Consider the following 20,014-nt stretch of genomic DNA (forward strand, 5'->3'; position numbering starts at 1 on the left):
CGAGGACCGACCTCGCGGCCGCCGGTGAGGGCCGCCCTCGCTCTCGCCCCGCCCATGTCTCTCCTTCTTTGATTGTAGCTGCGTTGAGAGGAGCTTGGGACGCGTGACAACAGAAGCTCCCGACAAGGCCGCAGAGAAAGCAGAGACCGATTCTTTTTCGCGTGAAGTGACTGCGGTTCCGCCCCTCCTCTACCGATCTTCTTCATTTTTGCCCATGTCAAACCGCAAGAAATTGAAATTTCACGATGGAAGCTCCCGATAATGGAAGATCTTCTTCGTTTCTTTTTTTCCTTCAAACGAATAGACAAAGATATCCGCACAATCAAGTATCACCACCGATTTTTGATCGGACGGGGTAAGCGTTCCCCTCGCCGACCGCCGTGAGGTCGGCCTTCGCCCGGGCCGAGGGAGGCAAGCCCTCGCGGCCGCTCAGCCCACGACCACCGGCGACGAGGAAGAGAACAAAAGGAAACAGGGAAGAAAAAAGGAAAAAAAAGAAGAAGGCAAAAAGGAAAAAATCACAAAATATAAAAAGAGGCAAGTGTCCTGTTCGGGTCCTTCTTTGAAACAAAAAAGGCACTTGAGGCCCTTCTTTGAAACAAGTTCCACATTGAGCCCTTGTTTGAGAAACTAAGTGCACTTGAGGCCCCTTTTTGGCATTTTCCCAAAGAAGTACTCCGAGTAACCGCACCAGATAGCAACTCAATGAATCAATCACTTGACAAGGCCTCAGCCCAGCCGGAAATGTCATGAATTCTCAAACTCAAAACACCGACGTTCTCATCGGTATCTACGATATTCAACGTGTTGTCCAATCATTTCATACTCCTCTGTCATCCTAGAAGCCTCCTAGGAGGTATACCTTTTCTGAGCCCTCTTGTCGCAATGATCATGCCCGCCCTCGTTGGAACGGGTATGGGCCTAGCTTGTCCAAGAACTATGAGTGAGCATGATTTTAGGAGAAAATCGTACCTGTGTAAACATGGTAGGTTTCAGAGTATGTAAGGTAGGTTTTACGTTTAAAAAATTATGGAATCGGTTATGATGAGCGGGTTTCAGGTTTCTAGAACAAGTCTTTATATTTTTCTTATTCTGTGTCTCCGCATCATCCTCCAGTATTCTATAGCATCAAATAATAAGTGTCTAATTTGGAGTTTCGGTGTCCATTTCTAGGATATTCATAATTGCGACTTTTAATTATTTTATTTTTTGTTATTCGTGTGCCTAAATATGAGTTGTAGTCATTCGATTGTAGCACCTAGAGGTGGCCAAATGGACCCGTGGGCCCGGAACCGGCCCGGAACCGGCCCGTTGATCGGGCCCACGGTTCCCACCTGGAACCGGAACCGGCCCTCAAGGGCCGGTTCCGGTTTGTAAATTGTTGGAATCGGCTCGGAACCGCCGGTTCCAACCCGGTTTTTAAAAAAAAAAAAAAAAGGAAGTAAGTTGAGTGAAAAGAGCACTTGGGCTTTGGAACCGACGGTTCCGAACCGGAACCGGAATCGGCCCGGAACCGGCGGTTCCAAACCCGGAACCGGAACCGGCTCTTCAAGGGCCGGTTCCGGTTCCACCTTTTTTTGGAACCGGCGGTTCCGTCGAACCGGCCATCACTGGTAGCACCAAATGATAATCATTAAATATAATAATTCACTACTAGATCTAGGTAGGCCCTAGAACCTATGACACAATAGATTTCGGGTTCCATATTTCAAAAAATGGGGAACCGAATCGGACAAATAAGGAATCTGAAACCGCTCACCCTACCAAGAACCACACATGCATTTACCGAAGGATATCCCGCTTTGATACCATTTGTAACAACCTAGTTCGGTTCATATGGGACAATCCCCCAAGGGCTACTCGGAATAACACACAAGGTGGTGACAATTTGTTGCGTGCGTCAACTTATGAATTACTTTACATGGTCTTTTCCAATCGCTGTAGGACTTAGGATGTTGTAGATTGATTTTAAATCATTCAAAAATAGTGTATGTTTTGTTCATAAGAATATATCATTCGATGGACAAAAGATCAAACGCCTTTATTTATGTTGGGGTTTGAATAGAATATGTGGTTCCTACTTCCTACGAATACACCTAGCTATTAGCTAATTTGATTTGACAATCTTTTTCTCTCACTCGCTACGTTCAACCCCTATGCCATTGGAGATTTCAGGTCGTTCCATTTTAGTACCCCATGCTATGGATAACCCTGGCCAACAGTTCACCCAACACATCATTTCCATGGTTGGCTATCATGGTCAACTCTTTTTTCTTCTTTTTTTTTTTATGTGGCCATTATTTGGTCAACCCCGTAACGTTCATGGTGCAAACTTGAAATTCTAGCAAGCACAATGAATAACCAGCCATTCTTTTCCTTGATTGGCGTACTTACAAGGTCATGAAATTAATTAACAAGTACAACGTGCCTAGCTTTTGTGAATCACGACCACCTCGCCCATGGCCCAGTCGGTGTTGCCCTTGTACTTTTGAGGACCAGACTATCCCACATATGGCCAGATAAGGAGAGAGGGCTGACCAAATTTAGGTTGTCTTCATTAATTACAGGGTACCTGCCGAAATAGGAAGCACTCGTCAAAGATCGCACTAAGAAATGTCACCTCCACATGATCCTAATCCGACATGAACGGGGATGACGATACCATTCTCTCCAATTTCGATAGGCAATTTTGACTTGTGGGGAGTAACGTATTTGGAGCAAACTTAGGTCATTAAAATACCCCTACTCACGTATATGGTTCATGTATGTATGAATTCCCCCAAAAAAAAAAGAATTTTACTCAATATAAATTTGGTTAGAGATCTCGGATCAGATCAATATCCATATATTGATTCGATCTAGCTCTTAGAATTGGAATAAGTTTGGCAATGGATCATGATCTTCTCCATCTATTGAATGGTGAGCCCACTTTGAAATTGTCCGCCCTGCACCCAACCTCTCAGTATATGCTTTAATAGGAATTATACAAGAGTAGATTATAAAATATACAGCTATGGTAAAATGCCGGCACAACCTTACGAGAAAAATATGCTATTTTTTTCCAGAACAATTCATTCACAGACGTATAAAAAGAGTGTACCATATCATCTCTTGTCGAAAGTAATTCCACTAGTTTTACTATTTTCATCTCTACTTCTTCAATCATATATTCCAATAACATGTTTATTTTTGCTTATATAAGATGAAATCACGTGAAATAACTGACAACAACATCATATTTTCTCAATTCATTATAGATAATAAAATGTAGCACCACAACCCAATTGATAGATACGGATTTTCTAATAACTTCTTTTATGAATAACCATCCTTGTGGCTTGAATAAAGCTCTTAGAGACATGCCCTTTTTTGGGTCGCTTGAAAATGAAGATATTTTTGTCCCGAAAGTATAAGTATGTGACCGGACAAATTTTCATGGACGTATAGAATTTCGTGGTTGAATCTTGTAATTAGACATTGTACCGTCATTAGCACGAATTACACCACCACAAAAGGAAGGGGAGAGAGAGAGAGAGAGCAAAAGTATTCAAACTCACCCGGCGCAACAGACAAACAATCCATCAATGGAAGAGCCACCACCAATTGGTGGGGACGGTGATGACGGTGACGGTGACGCTGCCAGGGTTGGTGTCGACTGTCGGCCATGAATACTCTCACGTGCTGTAACCATCTGTACGTGGGCATCCACTTTTGACTAGGGTTTTTGAACAGCCGATCCCACTCAGCTTTTCTAGACTGAGATATATTGCTAGATATAAAATATTACGTGAACATTGGTTTTTTGCAGACAAATGAATGATTTATAAACATTATAAATTAAATAGGATATCTTGTAAGTTTAATTTTTAGATAAATGTGCAAGTACATAATATATGTAACAATATCATATGTAGTTGCGGTTTTATGCTTTTTGTTTCCAAAACAAGACATGTTAGGTGTAAGAATATCATTAGCACAGATGATTCGTTCTCTAACTTATCTTTCCTTAAATAAAACATGATAAATAATATATCATCAGTTTGTAGTTTAGTAGTAAGTTGTCTCTATACTTTATGGACTTCATATACTCTAGCCGATCTCAGCGAAATCGACACTCTTTAAGTTTCGGGGCGGTTCTCAAGATAGATAGAATATTATCTATTAGAAAGTTCAATCTAAAAGTTTAAGTTTGTTAAGTGAAAGGATGGTACATGACTATAAAGACCAATAAGCGATGTCTGGACATTACTTCAACACTCCTCTCCTCGGCACGTGGAATTTTGACCACAGTAGGTGGAATTTGACTAGCTGTTGTTGAGTGGTAGCAAATGAGAAAGACATATACTTTGATTTTATTCGAAGAACTACACAAATTATAATATATATATATATATATATATATATATATAAGTCAAGTTAGAAATATGAAAATATAAAACTATTTAAGGTCACTCTACTCTCTCTAGACAATGGATTTCATCATGAGGAGTAGACTTGTATATATGTGAAATCGATAGCACCGGTTCTGATATCATATTAGAAAATCAAACTAACAAATTTAAACTTAACGGATGAAGCGAGATCACATAAATATAGAAAGTATTTACGATTTATTGTCAAGCGATGTGAGGACAATACTTTAACAAATTCATCTAGAGCTGGTGTCCACACGGTAGGTTCTAACATAGTGCAAACATCGAATCCAACCCTAGAAGCAATCTAGCAAAACTTTTAGGAAGAAAGCACGATGCGAGAACATGAAACCGGAGAGATGTCAACGCCGCCATCCAGCTCGGCCTCATTGCGCCTAGGGGTGAGCGGTTCCGGGTTCCTTACGGGTTCCACCTGGAACCTAGAACCTACCCGTCGGAACGGGTTCCTCATTTTTTGAAACCCGGAACTTACCCGTCATACCTTGGAACCTAGAACCTACCCCGTCACGGGTTCTAGGAACGGTTCCAGGGTACCCGATAACCTCTCAATTTTTTTTATTTTCTTTTATTTTTTTCATTTTTAGTTAAGTAAAATGAGAGTGAATGCTACAACATCTAAGAGAAAGTAGATGTAAGTGATTTTAGGCTCTGTACATGTTACATTTAGAACCTAAAACCAATCTATTAGAACACGTTTATCATTTTTTGGAACCCGAAACCTAAAAAATTGTTTGGCTCCAAATTATACATTCATCATCGGATGCCATAGAACATTGTATCATCGTGCAAAAATATATACCGAGAAAAATATAAAAAATTATTTTAGAATCTAGGGTCCAGGTTTTGGGTTTCGGGTTCTAGGTAGTGGAACCCGAAACTTACCCATTGGAACAGGTTCCTCAATTTTTGGAACCTGGAACCTACCATGTATACCTTGGAACCCGGAACCAGAGCGGATCCTACGGGTTCCGGTTCCGTGTTCTCGGTTCTACCCTGGAACCATGCTCACCCCTAGCTGCGCCCAGTGATTTCCTCGTCTTTTTTTGGTCAGAGTCCTCGTCTTTAAATAGCGTGCACTGTGTACTTCTCGAGTATCTATCTTTGTTTTCAATTCCGGCTCATCGGGCCACGTTTCACCAGCGTAGAAACCTCGAACGCAGGTCGACGGTTCGATCTCCGCCGTATACAATTTAATGAACGATGGCTGGATCCAGATATCTACATTATATTAATTATAGCTAACCCGCCGTCCTTGGAAGGTGGAACCGTTGTCTACTTCTTCAATTGTTATAAAAATAATTAACAATTCTAATCTCGATTTTCATTAGGCTTTCGGGTCAGCCCTTGCAGTGACCGCCAGTACCATTTCAGCGGTCAAACCGGGAGTCAAATACTATCTTTGTTAAAACTTTTTGGTGGTCGGAAGCGTCATACTAGGAATATTTCCGCGAATTATTCAAGCGTGGGGTCTCGATGGACATTTGAATAGGTTGTCAGACGAGAGACGACTTTGAAGTTTCTCGATGAGTGGGGGTTCCCCTTTGCCATTGGATAAGAAATTGACGAGGGTTTTGCGTGGTTGCAGCTTGCATGCATGGACCATATGCAATCTCTTTTCGAGAATTACATTACCTTTCTGACATTGAATACAAGACCTAAATGCCGATGGTGTGTAACCTGGGGACCAGTCATAAAGCTCTTTTGGTTTTGGATTGTTAATTGTACTTCACAACCTGAGATGAAGCTGCATAAACAAGTGCAGAGACAATTACAAAGGGATGACTTATAAGTCCGTAAGTAAGGTAAACAATGGTAGGGCTCGAGCTAGACCATTCCTTAAATTTGTTAGGATTCGGTACACAATCACAACGAAATAAAGCGTAAAACGAAAAAAAAAAATCGATACAAAATTTTATTCTGATTTATCCTTAAATTAAAGCTACATCTAATATAAAATTTCACTATAATTAGCGCATCGTATCTCTCCTATAACAGTAGTTATTCATAGGTACAAGCTCAAACTATCAATGAAAAAATATATGCTCAACTATAAAAGCCTTTTGAGCTCAAAATATGGACCCACATGCTTTTCCGTTGATGAGAAGTATCAACTACACCCAAACATTCTCTCGCTTGGTGAATACTTCACATGCTTCTTTAGAGCCAACACAATTATACACAATTCAAACTTTTCTGCATTGACTACCTTGGTAAAAAAAAAAAAAGCACTATTCGTTTGGTGAATACTTCACATGATTCTTTAGAGCCAACACAGTTGTACACCATTCAAACTTTTCTAAACTTATTGCCTGGGTAAAAAAATATTCACTATTCACCAGTATGTCAACTTTCTCCAGCACTACAAATTTCTCTTCTACTTTCTCTCGAATAAAGTGATATTGTATGTCGATACCCAATCCAAGATTTTTAATCGAGAATATAGCACTTTGGCTATCATATCTAATCTTCACATCGCTTTGTGTAAAACTAACCTCTTTACACAATCTGCACATCCATATCAATTCCTTAGCAACATGAGTAAGAGCCATGTACTTTGCCTTAGTAGTAGATAAAGCAATCATGCTCTACATCTTGCTCATCCAACTCATAGCTCCATCGAATAAGGAAAAAACATACCCACAGGTTGACCTTCTACTATCAATGTTACCTCCCTAATAAGCATCAAGAAAACTCTTCAATCCTAGCGCTTGTTACCCCTTTAAGCTTTTCGTGCGTTCATTACATAGCTCAAAATCAGATATACAGTGAAGATAACGAAGCATCCTTTTTGCTGCTATCCAATGCTTTTTCCCCGGATTGGACATATATCTACTCAATACTCCTACTATTTGAGCAATATATGAACGAGTACACACCATAGCATATATCAAGCTCCCTACTACGCTTGCATATGAAACTATTGCCATCTCTTCAGCTCCTCTTCAATCTTTAAACACTGGAGCGCCGATAACTTGGAACTTGTGGACATGGGGGTCTTCACTGGTTTATAGTCAGCCATATTGAACTTTTTCAATACACTTTCAATATATTTCTTCTAACTTAGCAACAATTTTCCATTCTCACGCTCCGTCTCTATTTGCATGCCCAAGATGAAGTTTAATGGGCCTAGATCTTCATCTCAAGCTATTTTACCAACAATCCTTTCACAATGCTAATCATTCTCATAATATTCCAAACGAGCAGCACATTATCAATCTATAAGGTTAAGATAACAAAATCATCATCTAACATTTTCACATAGAAATAATGATCAACATCACAGTGAACAAAGCTAAAGCTTCAAGGCATATGAGTTAAACTTTTGGTACCACATCTTTGGAGATTATTTCAGGCCATACAAAGATTTGTTCGGTTTGCAAACAAAATCTTTTTTTCCTTTGATCTCAAATCCTTCCGATTACTTCATGTAAATATCTTCGTCCAAGTCACCATGGAGGAATGTTGTTTTCACATCGAGTTGCTCTATCTCCAAATTGTATGCAGCTACTATAGATAAGATAAGTTTTATGGGATTTAAATTAGCAACATCAAAAAGAATTTCATTGTAATCAACTTCCTCTATCTGCAAGTATCTCTTCGCAACCAAACGAGTTTTATATCATTCTATATCTCCTCTACATATATCTTCTTCTTGAATACCCACTTGCAACTAATTGCCTTGCGATCTGCGGATAGTTTTACCGGACTCCACGTTTTGTTTTTATCCAATGAGTCCATCTCATTTTTCATGGCTTTTTCCCACTGTTTGACATCTTCGGCACTTCGAACTTCCTTAACAGTACTTAGATCATCATCTATAAAAGTCAGAGCACAATTTTCATTACTAGCAAATAGGGTACACCTCTCGGGTGGTCTTGTTAGCCGTGTGGACCTCCTTAAGATTGGTCAGTGTGGTACTTCCGCATCGAACTCAATATCAGAATTTACTATGTCATCCATCCCGACAAGCACATCAGCTTCAAAATTTGAATTTTCTATTCCAGCTAGTATAACTTCTATCTCTTCCTTAAAATCAATATCTAACTTAAACGTCCATGGTTCTTTAGGAACCTATGGAACAATATGATTTATCGTAAATTCTCTGAACACCACATCCCTACCGTAGATGATACGTTTCTTATTAGGATTTCACAGCTTATATATCCTTTAATACCATTCTTGTACCCAATGAAGATGCACTCTTTTAACTTACTCTCAAGCTTATACCTCTTTTCCTTTGGCACATGCACACACACTTTATAGCTAAACACTATAACATGGGATATGTCAAGCTTCTTCTCGATCAATGCCCCAAATGGTGTATGATCCTTCAAAGCTGATGTGAAAGATCTATTCTTCAAAAAGCACGCAGTAACCATTGCTTCCGCCAAAATTTAACTCCTAAGCTTGCACCACTCAACATACTCCTTACCTTCTCTATGAGAGGCTGATTAAGCCTCTATGCCACCCCATTCTACCGAGATGAATATGGCATTCTTTTCTTTCTTACAATATAACTATTTGCACAAACTTGATCAAATTTCACTAAATAGAATTCTCTTCCGTTGTTAGTCCACGAAACTTTGTTCTTTCTATCAAATCGATTTCCCCCAAATCTTTGAACTCGCAAAATTTTTCAAACACGTCATCTTTTCTCTACAAGAAATATATCCACACATATTTGGAATAATCGTTAGTAAAAGAAACATAGTACCTTGAGTTTTCAAAAGATGTTGCATGTGTAGGACTAAAGATGTCATTGTGTTTTAGATCCATAATTTCTTTTGCTCTCTTTCCTACGGATTCAAAAGATACCCGATTTTGTTTCTTATATAGATGATGTTCACAAAATCCAAAACCCATAAAGCATCTTGGGATTCCATCCACTGTCTTCTTTGAAGTAAGGGTCTCCAGCCCTTTCTCATCAATATGATCCAATCTCCAATGCCACAGCATCGCTGAATCTTCTTCCACTTGTTTTGTGATATAGCTCTCAGCATTGATCATTGTGCTTCCATGTAATTTTCATAGTTTCCTATCTCGTTCGCCTCTAGCGACCACCATAGATCCATGGGTTAGCTTGCATGAATACTTATTGTTGGTGAAAGTAATACCAGCATCCGCCATAGTTCCCACGTAAATAAGATTCCTGGTAGGACTAGGAATATGCTTCATATCGGGAAGAATTTTTTATTGTTCCATCTTTCATCTTTAGCTTCACCTTTCCACAATCAATAATATCAAGCGTCGTATCGTCTCCATCCATACTATACCACCCCGATGTGGCTCATAACAGCAGAACCAATCTCTATGAGGCATTATGTGGAAAGACACTCCAATATCAATTATATATGCATTGCGGCTAACCCGAGATGAGTTGTAAAGGAGATACCTGTCCCCCGCACTACTGTTATCATCCTTCTTTGTACTAAATGATGGTGCCTCATCTTGCTTCTTTGAACCCGCACTTTTGCTTCTACAATCTTTCTTTAAGTGTCCAGCTTTTCCATACTTCCAACACTTTATTTCGAATCGATCTCAGCTTTTAAATCTTCCTCTAGACTTATTCATAACACCAAATCTAGATTTATATTGTTCATTGTTCCTTTCTCTTATGAAAAGAGCCTTATTTGTTGCATTATCAGAACATGCTCTCCTCATCTCTTCGGACAATAATGCAGATACAACATTCTCAAAGGACTAACACCAGTACCAATCGAAATAATTAATGTTTTCATGAATTCAGCAGTGAACACAGCAAAGTACATGCTTTATCTTCCTCATCCAGATTAACATCAATAGATGCAAGGTGCTCATAGATAGTATTAAATTCATTTAAGTTTGCAAAAAAGGAATGACCTTCATTTATCCGAAAGTTGTATAGTCGTTTCTGCAGAAAAAGCATGTTCACAAGTGACTTGCTCTGATAAAGGCTTCCCAGCTTTATCCAGAGTTCCTTTGCCATCTTCTCAGAAGTCACGTTCACTAGGACGTTATCAGCAAGACATAGCCGGATCGGGCTTTGCACCTTACAATCGCTACTATCCATGCCTTCAATTGATTTAATGCGAACACAATCTCCTCCTCCTTTGCCTTTTCCTTGGTATTGACCTCAAGGTCATCTTCTTCGATCATGTGCCATAGATCTCTGTCTATGGGAAAAGCCTCCATTTTCAGCTTCCATAACTCGAAATCCTTTCCTCCGAACTTCTCTACTTCGAGACGCATTAAACCAGCCGACATCTCTGCAAGATTCAATTTTTTCGGATCTCTCTTCACCAATGGAGACCCACGTTCCTTCTTATAGATGGGAATATGAACCACATCCTAATAAAATCAGGGCTTATTTGTTGTCTGGGCTGTCCATAACGAAAAAGTTTTAGTCATAAAATTGCAGGATCGAACAAGGTGTGATAACTAATGGTGAATTTGGGAACACATTGCCTTTAGAACTTTACATCGGAGCGAGGGACCTTGAATAAACTAGCCTCCATTGAATGCAAATAGTAATCGGTGATGTAAAACACTCATTATAAAAGTTACAAAACGTGATAAATAAATCAACAAGAATGAAAGTACCGACGAATGTTAGAGCACTTTCCGATCACCACGAGCCACCGGGTGTATCGTGCAATTCCTAGCAAGGATACACTAGGTTGCACGACCCTTGACGACGTTTTCACTGTTTTTTTAAAGGTTTTAATAAATATTTTCGTTTCTCAAGTTAAAAAAAAAAAATTTGATGCTTTCGCATGAGTTCATACTTTTCTTTTAGGAATTTGGCCTCCCTTAATGTGTCAAAATGCGTCGAGACATGTTGCCGATTTCATAAAGTGTTCTACCTTCTTGTTGTTGAATCATATCTACCCCATAAAAAAAAAAATATGGAATTGGCAGTTTTGAGTATAATGAGACTTCTCAATACAAGATAAGGACATTATAATTGTTCATAATTTTCATATGACACTTACTTGAATGCCATAACTTTGTTCTATCATTTGAGTGCTATGACTTCTAAAAATGTTCACTTGAGTGCTATAACTTTCAATTGATCTCTTGATTGTCATAATTTTTTAAAAAGGTTCACCCAAGTACTAAAAATCCAAAGTGGCACAGCACTTGTGGTGAATATTTTTAAAAACTTATGATGCTCAAGTGATTGGTTGAAAAATTATATGACACTCAAGTAAGCATTGTATGGAAATTATGTCACTCACATGATACAAAAAAGAAAAAGAAAAAGATATGACGTTTATGGTATTCTTTTTCCCTTTCAATACAAACATGGCAAACCAAGCATTTTACATTAGAGTCTTGTTGGCTTCGACAGACTGACATGTCAAACTGGATTTCTAGGACTTGTTAGGCATATTAAAAGTTCAAATACTTGTATGGCAATAAATGCATAAGCTCATGGACCAAAAAAGAAACCTTACCTAGATCGACTAAAAACAATTAAAAGAATTATGTAGAAATCGATGAAGACGTGACAGCAGATCAGGAGATCAGCCAAGAATAAAAGAATATCCAATGAATTTCGCAAACAAATATCATAATCACTAATAGCCGTAATCAAACAGGCGAGACGGCCTTCCACTTGTGACTGTTTCAAGCAAAATGTTTAGTCCCTTCTTTCCTACTCTTATGAAGGTTCAATAAAATGATGTAATCAGAGACCATGCGAAAGATGCAGGAAGATGAATGATTCAAACTCATGAATCATGGCGTACATAAATGGGTGAAAAAAAATTGAAGGAACCAATTAAAAAAAAGGAAAAGAAGGGGAAGAAATCAAATGAACAATCTAGTTGTAGGTCATATACAACGGCAATGACATTATAAATGACTACCTGATCCTAAAGTTCGAACTACTTAAAATGATACAGTGTATCTTAACATAGAACAAACACCGATAGTAGGATTGTTAACATTGAATCCTTGTTGCCATTTGCTGATTAAATGTTTTGTCTTCAATCCCTGTACATAAATTGGGTCTTATGTGAAGTTTTAATTCATCCAAGGACTTGTGCCGTCTTGGTGCTCATTCCCCAAATTAATTGCGACGTAATCAACATCCCAAACCAGAAGTAAGTAAAGAAAAAGTCAACCTTTGGGTGCTCCTAATGCGCTTTCCCTAGTAATAATTGTTGGTGCCGCATCCTTATCACTTGTTTAGAGAGAACCAATGAAAATTTTGGTAAATTTTGCATGATTTGCACGTGGTATATGGAAATTGTCGTTAGCTCGCACCGTACCCAAAAGAGAGCAGTTGAGCGCATAACTTGAGTAGGGCTAAGTCCATTCATCCTGACCTCTTCCATAATTCAAAAGTTACAAATGGGTCCGGTCCAACCTGATAATTATCACTACATTTAATTGGTCCGTGTATAAAGCAGGATAAGAAAATGACTGGGACAAAAGTGACAAATTTAGGAAAAGTACGATGGTTGCCCACTTCTAATTTGCTTGTTCTAAGAAGCGTGGTCAACAATCCGATAAGACATTAGCTGATTTGACTTCGATCTGAGACATTTTTGAAGTGGATAAAGGCGGCCCATCATGACATGTTCTTCGTGTTCGTCAACATTTAAGAACAAAAATGGGGATTGGCTCCTTCTTTTGGCAAGTGATTAGTGACCAATTAAATGTCGGATTAATCTAAGGGTCTCTCCCATATGCCTTTAGAAATTGGCAGCAAGTTGGTGGCGGCGACTCAGCAGGTGCAGGTGGCGGCGGCAGCACGGTGGGTGGAGGTGGCGAGGAGACCCTTGCAGGTAATGGTTCGGCGGCAGAGGGTTGAGAGAGGGGTGGCGATAGGGTGAGGGTACTTTTTATGGGTTAGATTTATGGGTAAGTTGTACGTGAACCTCATCCATTGTTATTGGACATTGAAGGAAGCCCATTTATTAAGAAAATGACATGGAATGTAGCAAGACTTAATACATCACTTTTGCAAATAATTTTAGCTCGCACTATTTCCACCCTTTTATTGGCTCATGACGCCCTCCATCACATTGAATTGCCCACGTTCTCCCTTGTGGATCCATTCTTGATTTAGGATTATTTTTCGCCTTTTTTTTCCCTTCTTTTCGATTTACTAATAGACAAAATTACCTACATCACTTTCAAACAGCTGTTTTTTTAACCCTAGCCTCTTCTTCCACTCCCGTTAAATCTCAATATTTCCTTCATGTTTGTTTTCTTATGAACTTATTCTCCATTGTTGTTAACTAAGCAAGCACCAATCCTATATCGAGGTAAAGAAAGTTAGTTTTATCTATAAACTGTTTACTTTGTTTTTGTCGATTATCCTCATGATCGTGAATTTTTCGACTTTGATTTTCGATACAAATTTTCGAGAATTTACTCAAAGATTGGATGTCATGGTTGATGTATGCATTATACACAATTTGTTCATTTTTCATTGCATTGTTTTTCGTAGTGCATCACTATGGAAAACGATATTGAATGATACCCAAATTGCTTAAAATCTATCTATTGATGATGAAACTGTGAATGGAGAACACCAATCAATCACGTCAACAAGTTCATTTGAAAATTTACCAGGTAATTTCTAACATGAGAGGATCTAGAGCTTATGGTGTTTAACTACTCTATATACCTCCAAATTGGGCATCTTCGCAGTGCAATTCTGCTGGAGATCGAATTTCGACGTCTTTGCAGGAGCCGATTTGGGCATCCTAATTGCAGCACAAGTTCTATTGCGAATATTCTTAGTTAAAGAAGAGTGAGAGTGAAAGAACTTGAGACAGCCTCTCGGAGCTTCGATGGACGCGGTGTAAGAAGAAGAACAAGAGGAGGAGGCATTGTTGCTTCAGCTGTGGCAGACAACGCCGTTGTGGTGCCGTAGAGGGCTTCGATTGGCCTGGTTCTTCCTCCTCCCCGGAACCATCGGCTGGCTGTTGGATGACGACGAGTCCTACAACTGTTTCATGGTTAGAGATTGTAGAGAGAGAAGCTTGGATCTTGATGGGCTTCTAGAGATTCCCTTTTTGGCCTATTCAAAACAAACTAATTCCAAACTAGTTCTCACTACCCTCTTTTGTGCATGCACGAGTATGATCACTTTCCTCCTTCACTAGTATTAGGATTCGGCGCACAATTATAACGAAATAGAGCATAAAAGTGAGATAGATAAATCGAGACATAAAATTTATCTGGTTCATTATTAATCTAGGGCTACATTTAGCAGATGATTCTACTATAATTAGCATCTCATATATTTCTATCACGTCATTCACTTACAAGCGAAAATTAGTAAATTTTGCAATAACTATTCATGAATCCAAACTCAAATTACCAACAAAATATGAGCTCAAATTATAAAAGCCCGCTAGCATCTTGGGGGCGCTATTGATGAGGAGTATGAAGCATATCCCAACAACTATGAACCATATCAATCGCACTGACTTTCGATTGAGCCCATCTGTCATGGGCCAATTTACATGATAAACTGACGGATAGTGTGAATGGCTACAAGTCTTGTTTCTATTGACGAATTTCCGTGTCTTTGTTCTTTCTCTTCTTCCTCCTTTCCTACGTCTAAGTTGTTGTACCCTTTGCGAAGTTCCCTGGATAGTTCTTTCCCTCCAAAATTTGATTGCCATGGGCTTTTGTCTCGGTTTTCAACTGATCCACGTTCTGGGCCTCGATCTCTCATCTGATCCAACTCTCTCAGGGCCCTAAAACTTTGCTTTTGCAAACAGCTCCTAGGGAAAAAGTATTTGCTCTCATTTTCAAAACATACATGGAAGCTGCATATAACTATGGGAAAATTTCAAATAATGGCCTTAAATGCCATTATTTTTTTCAAATAAAAGTTTGAAATGGATCTTATTTCAAATAAAAGGGCTGAAGTGATCTCTTTGTTTGAAAGAAGTGTCTGACCAACGTCATTTTCATCATTTGCTTTTTTTCATTTTTTTTCTTTTCCCGTTCTCTTTTTTTCCCATTTCTATATTTTTCTTTGTTGTGGTGAGGGTTGCCTTGCTGCCACAATCCATCGCTTGCTACGGCGAACGACCTTCGCCGCATTTAGCGAGGTTGTCCCTCACTGCGGTTGAGGGTGTCCTCCCTCGATGGCCACAGGCGTCACTTGAGCCCTTGTCAACTACAAAAAGGTGTCTCCTGAATTGAAAAGGTTTCAAAAGCATAGTCAATCATGGCCTCAAAGAAGAAGAAGGTGACGTGATGATTTGGCGAGGGCTCGCCGGCCGCTGGGGAGGTTGTCCCTCGCAGCTGTCGAGGGTGGCCTCACTCAGCCCTCGTCGGTGGCGGCCATCGCTCGAGATTAGCCACTGCCCAAAAAAAAGGAGAAAAAAAATAAAAAATAAGGAAAAAAATACAATGACGAAAATGCCCTTGGTCAAACACTTTTTTGAAACAATGAGGATACTTCAGGCCCTCATGGTCTACTTCATACCTTTATTTGAGAAAATAAAGGCACTTCATGTTTTATTTAGAATTTTCCCACTAACTGTTATTGAACCAACGTAATAAGTTTTCGAAAAGAATAATTGGGAAAAGTAAATGTTATAACGCAAGATATCAATTATAAAATTTAATGGAATACTCTTATGCTGCATCGGGCATGAAATGCAATAATGGAATGGCATGGAATTAGATGGGATGGGATGGAATCGAAAAGACACGGAGTTGAATCAGGAGTATAATCTCATTTGTTTGGTTGTAAAAAAGGCGTGGAAATACAAATGGAATGAGCATTTTTTCTTTGGTTGTTCGTGATTCGGTTAAAATAATAATTCTAATAAACATCCTTACGTTCATCTCTACTATCAATCTATAAAATAATAATTACGACCGATGAACCTTTTTCTTAATATTTTATGGATCTCTCTCTCTCTCTAAATTGTTGAAGAAGCAGTCATGCTCTCCTATATGCACATATTATCATGTGAGAATATCAAATTCAGTTTAATTTCATCTCCTTTTCACTTTCCCTTTCCATTAGTAGCTTTATGCCATCAAAAAATTGAAGGGAATTTAATAACACGGCGTACAATATTTTTTTACTAAGGACAACGATCCTCGGTTATTTCGCGTGTTCATTTATCTTCGTACATGACATGACAATAAAGACAGTTTGACAAAATCCATCTGCTAATATTTAAAATTCTTTTCATTAAATTTGAGCGATGTCATCGTTATTGTCAAAGGCTATGATAACAAAGTGGAAATTGGTAAGAAAAACGCGTGGAAGCATGAGCAAGAGAACAAGTTCTTAAAATAAATTAGATAAGAAGGTGAATATCAGTCGTGCATGAATTTGCACTGAAAAAGTTAATGTGTATACCAAACCATGCTTACTTAATTGATGTTTAGACTTTAGGGGGCCATTTCGCCAAATAACTGAAATGACTGTATTTAAGCCAATATAGGTGTGAAAATAGCTCCACCCTTTTATATGTTTTCTCTTAAATAAGATTGGACGCTTATGTTATATCTTTTTCAGTTAGTACTCTTCATTTTTAGTAAATTTACATTGACATTGAATGAATGACATTGTAGTTTTTTCTTATGTTTCTCGATCATTAATTTTCGTTATATTGTTTCAACAAATTAAATCTTAGTGGTTGAATATGTGAAAATTCGTCCTCGTTTTTGGTTATTACAAAATATACAAAATGTTGAAAATTTATTAATAGTTCCAGACGACAGGTAAAAGTGACTAGGACGAGGAGGAGGATAAGTGAGCATCTTTTAGGCATAATTCAGCAATGAGAGTCTAATTTAGGAAATAGCTTTGTGAGAGATCTATTTTGGGAATTATTTTTCGATATAGATCTATTTGGGAAATATTTGAAAAATCTTATTTAAAAAAAAAAAAAACAAGAATGTAAGAGAATCCACTCTCAATGGTTAGGACACGAAGTATCGGTAATGGGTTTGTTATGTTTTTGTTCTCATTGCCTCTCTTGTACGGGAATATAACGTAGTTGTGGATTGTTGACTGATGGATGGAGACAAACCATTGAACAGTACACAAATTGGGCTGATATTTACAGGATCTTCAGACAAATATGTTATTCTGTCGAGGAGGAAAGAGACGCTCCATTTTTTATTCCAGTTTTTCGTTTAGTCCCTAGTGATTAGTTTTTATAATAACAGGATTTTCTCTACCTTCTTATCCTTTCCGTAGTGAGAGAAGACTTTATCATCAAATTATATGAATATTTATCTACCCACCATGATCTACCAATTTTGTATATATGTCAGTGTGGAAGATTGATCGACCTACATGGAGCCCATACAAAAACACGGGACTATTATTTAATTTGCATCATAAATCACTAGTCATTTTTCATGCCATTCAAGAATAAAAAAGGGTTAGTATCTTGAAAAACCCCAAACTGGTACACATGTAATAAATTTATTCCCAACTAATTTTTTTATCACAAAAAATCTCCCAAACTAGTACACTTGTGACAAACTTACCTCAAATTATCTTCTTGACCATGGAAAGCCCCAAACGGGTATACCTGCGACAAAATTACCCCAACTAATTTTTTGACCACAATAAACTCCAAACTAATACATCTGTGATAAATTTACCTCCCGTTAGTTTCGTTAAATTTTACCATCAAATTAATAAGCTAGATAACACGTGACAGTTGACGGGTGTGCCATTTTAGAGTTTTTACCCTCCGTTTGTCATAAATGTACCGATTTGGGATTATTTGTGGTATTAACCCAATTCAATGGATACTAACAGATGATAAATTTGTCGCAATTGTACCAATTTAGGATTTTTTATGGTTAAAAAATTAGTTTGGAGTAAATTTATCACATGTGCACCAGTTTAGGATTTTTCGTAGTCAAAAAATTAGTTTAAGTTAAATTTATCATAGGTGCACCAGTTTAGAATTTTTCGTGGCAACAAAATTAGTTTAGGGTAAATTTATCACATGTGTATCAATTTAAAATTTTTTGTGGTAAAAAAAATTAGTTAGGAGTAAATTTGTTATAAGTGTACCAACATGGGATTTTTTGTGGTATTGACCCAATGAAAAAACATGAGTGACCTTCATGATAATTTTTCACTAATCAGGCGTGGCAGGGGTGGGCAAATTTCAGTTCACTCAATAGTTGATCGTTTCTGACCAAAAAAAAAAAAAGCAGATTGTTGAAACCCTAGGATTGACAAAGTTAGTTGACACGTTGGGGAATTGGTAGCTCAGGATTTGAAGGTCATTGTTTGAAATCCACCAATTGGGTGCAAACTACTCTAAATTAATGACACCTGCAAAAGTCAAGGCCCACACTAATAAGTCCGCGGGACTTTTAGGGTGTTCCATGGACCTTCAAATAATCAGATCTTCACACCCTTAATAGAAGGACCAAATGATTTGCTGAAAATAATTGGTCAATGAAAAATTATTTACAGTCAAAGAAAATATTCTTATTTAAAACAAGGAAATGAATCGTCTAATTTGAAAAAGGTCAAACATTTTTTTGAGAATGTAAAGCATTTTACTTTGCAATGAAATTTATTCAGAAACAAACATATCCTAAGTCGCAAATTAGGCGAACGAACACACTCCTGCGATAGCATTACTCTTCTTAATGTCTTTTAGTTTTACTCAAGTTAGGGTAATAAATAATTAGGTTTCATGCTAGACCGGCTTGATACTGGTGGCCCATTCATCAGGCCTACATAGATAGGCCGAGTTGATAATCCATTTACAGTGGAAAGGTCCTATACTAAAAAGCTTTGTAGCACTGACACGCTCCCGAGGCCGTCGTTTGTTGTTAGACAGGTGGTCAACGCATGGCCGTGCTTCCAACACACAATCAACGAAAGGGACATGCAAGGGACTAGCGAGTCGGGGGCTAATTTGGGAAAATGCCAATTTTTTAGTGGCAAAATTTACCGTGTTGTCGAGCTTCTTGGTGATCTTCTTGGCCTCCTCGCATTGAATCGAGGTGAGGAGCACGAACTTGAGGGAGGATTGGATCTATGGGGTGAGGCGGGGGTAGATGTAGGAGTCGTCGCAGGTGAGGAGCTTGTAGAGGAGGATGGTGAACATGGCGCGGAGCTCAACGTGGGGGCAATTGTGGATGAGGTGGGCAAGCTTGAGGGAGAGGGAGTTGGGACCGGTCTGCTTGGTGAGGTTGAAGACGGACTCGGCCTGGGATGGGAGCTCATTGGAGGAAGACATGAGGTGGGAGATTAGGGTTTCGAATTGGGAGGGGAGGGGCTGGGGCTGAGGACCATAGAGAGAGAGAGAGAGAGAGAGAGAGAGAGAGAGAGAGAGGGTTTTGATTTTTTAGTGATATTTTTCTGAATTTATTTTATTTTAATTGGGCTTTGATCTCTGTATTAGTGGTTTTTTTTTTCTAATTTTTATTTTATTCTTAAAAAAATAAATAAAAGTAGGCGAGTGGGGGCCAATTTGGGCAGATCAGGGATAAATGGATGCTTAGCTGTGAAATGTGAGTAATGATCGGTGTGTTTGGCTTCTTTTTGAGTATTCATTAGCTTCTTATTTATTTATTAATATCTATTTTGAAAGGGAAATGGAATTTGTCATTGCGATAGA

This window comes from Rhodamnia argentea, chromosome 7 (assembly GCF_020921035.1).
Source record: "Rhodamnia argentea isolate NSW1041297 chromosome 7, ASM2092103v1, whole genome shotgun sequence".
In the NCBI taxonomy this organism is placed as follows: Eukaryota; Viridiplantae; Streptophyta; class Magnoliopsida; order Myrtales; family Myrtaceae; genus Rhodamnia; species Rhodamnia argentea.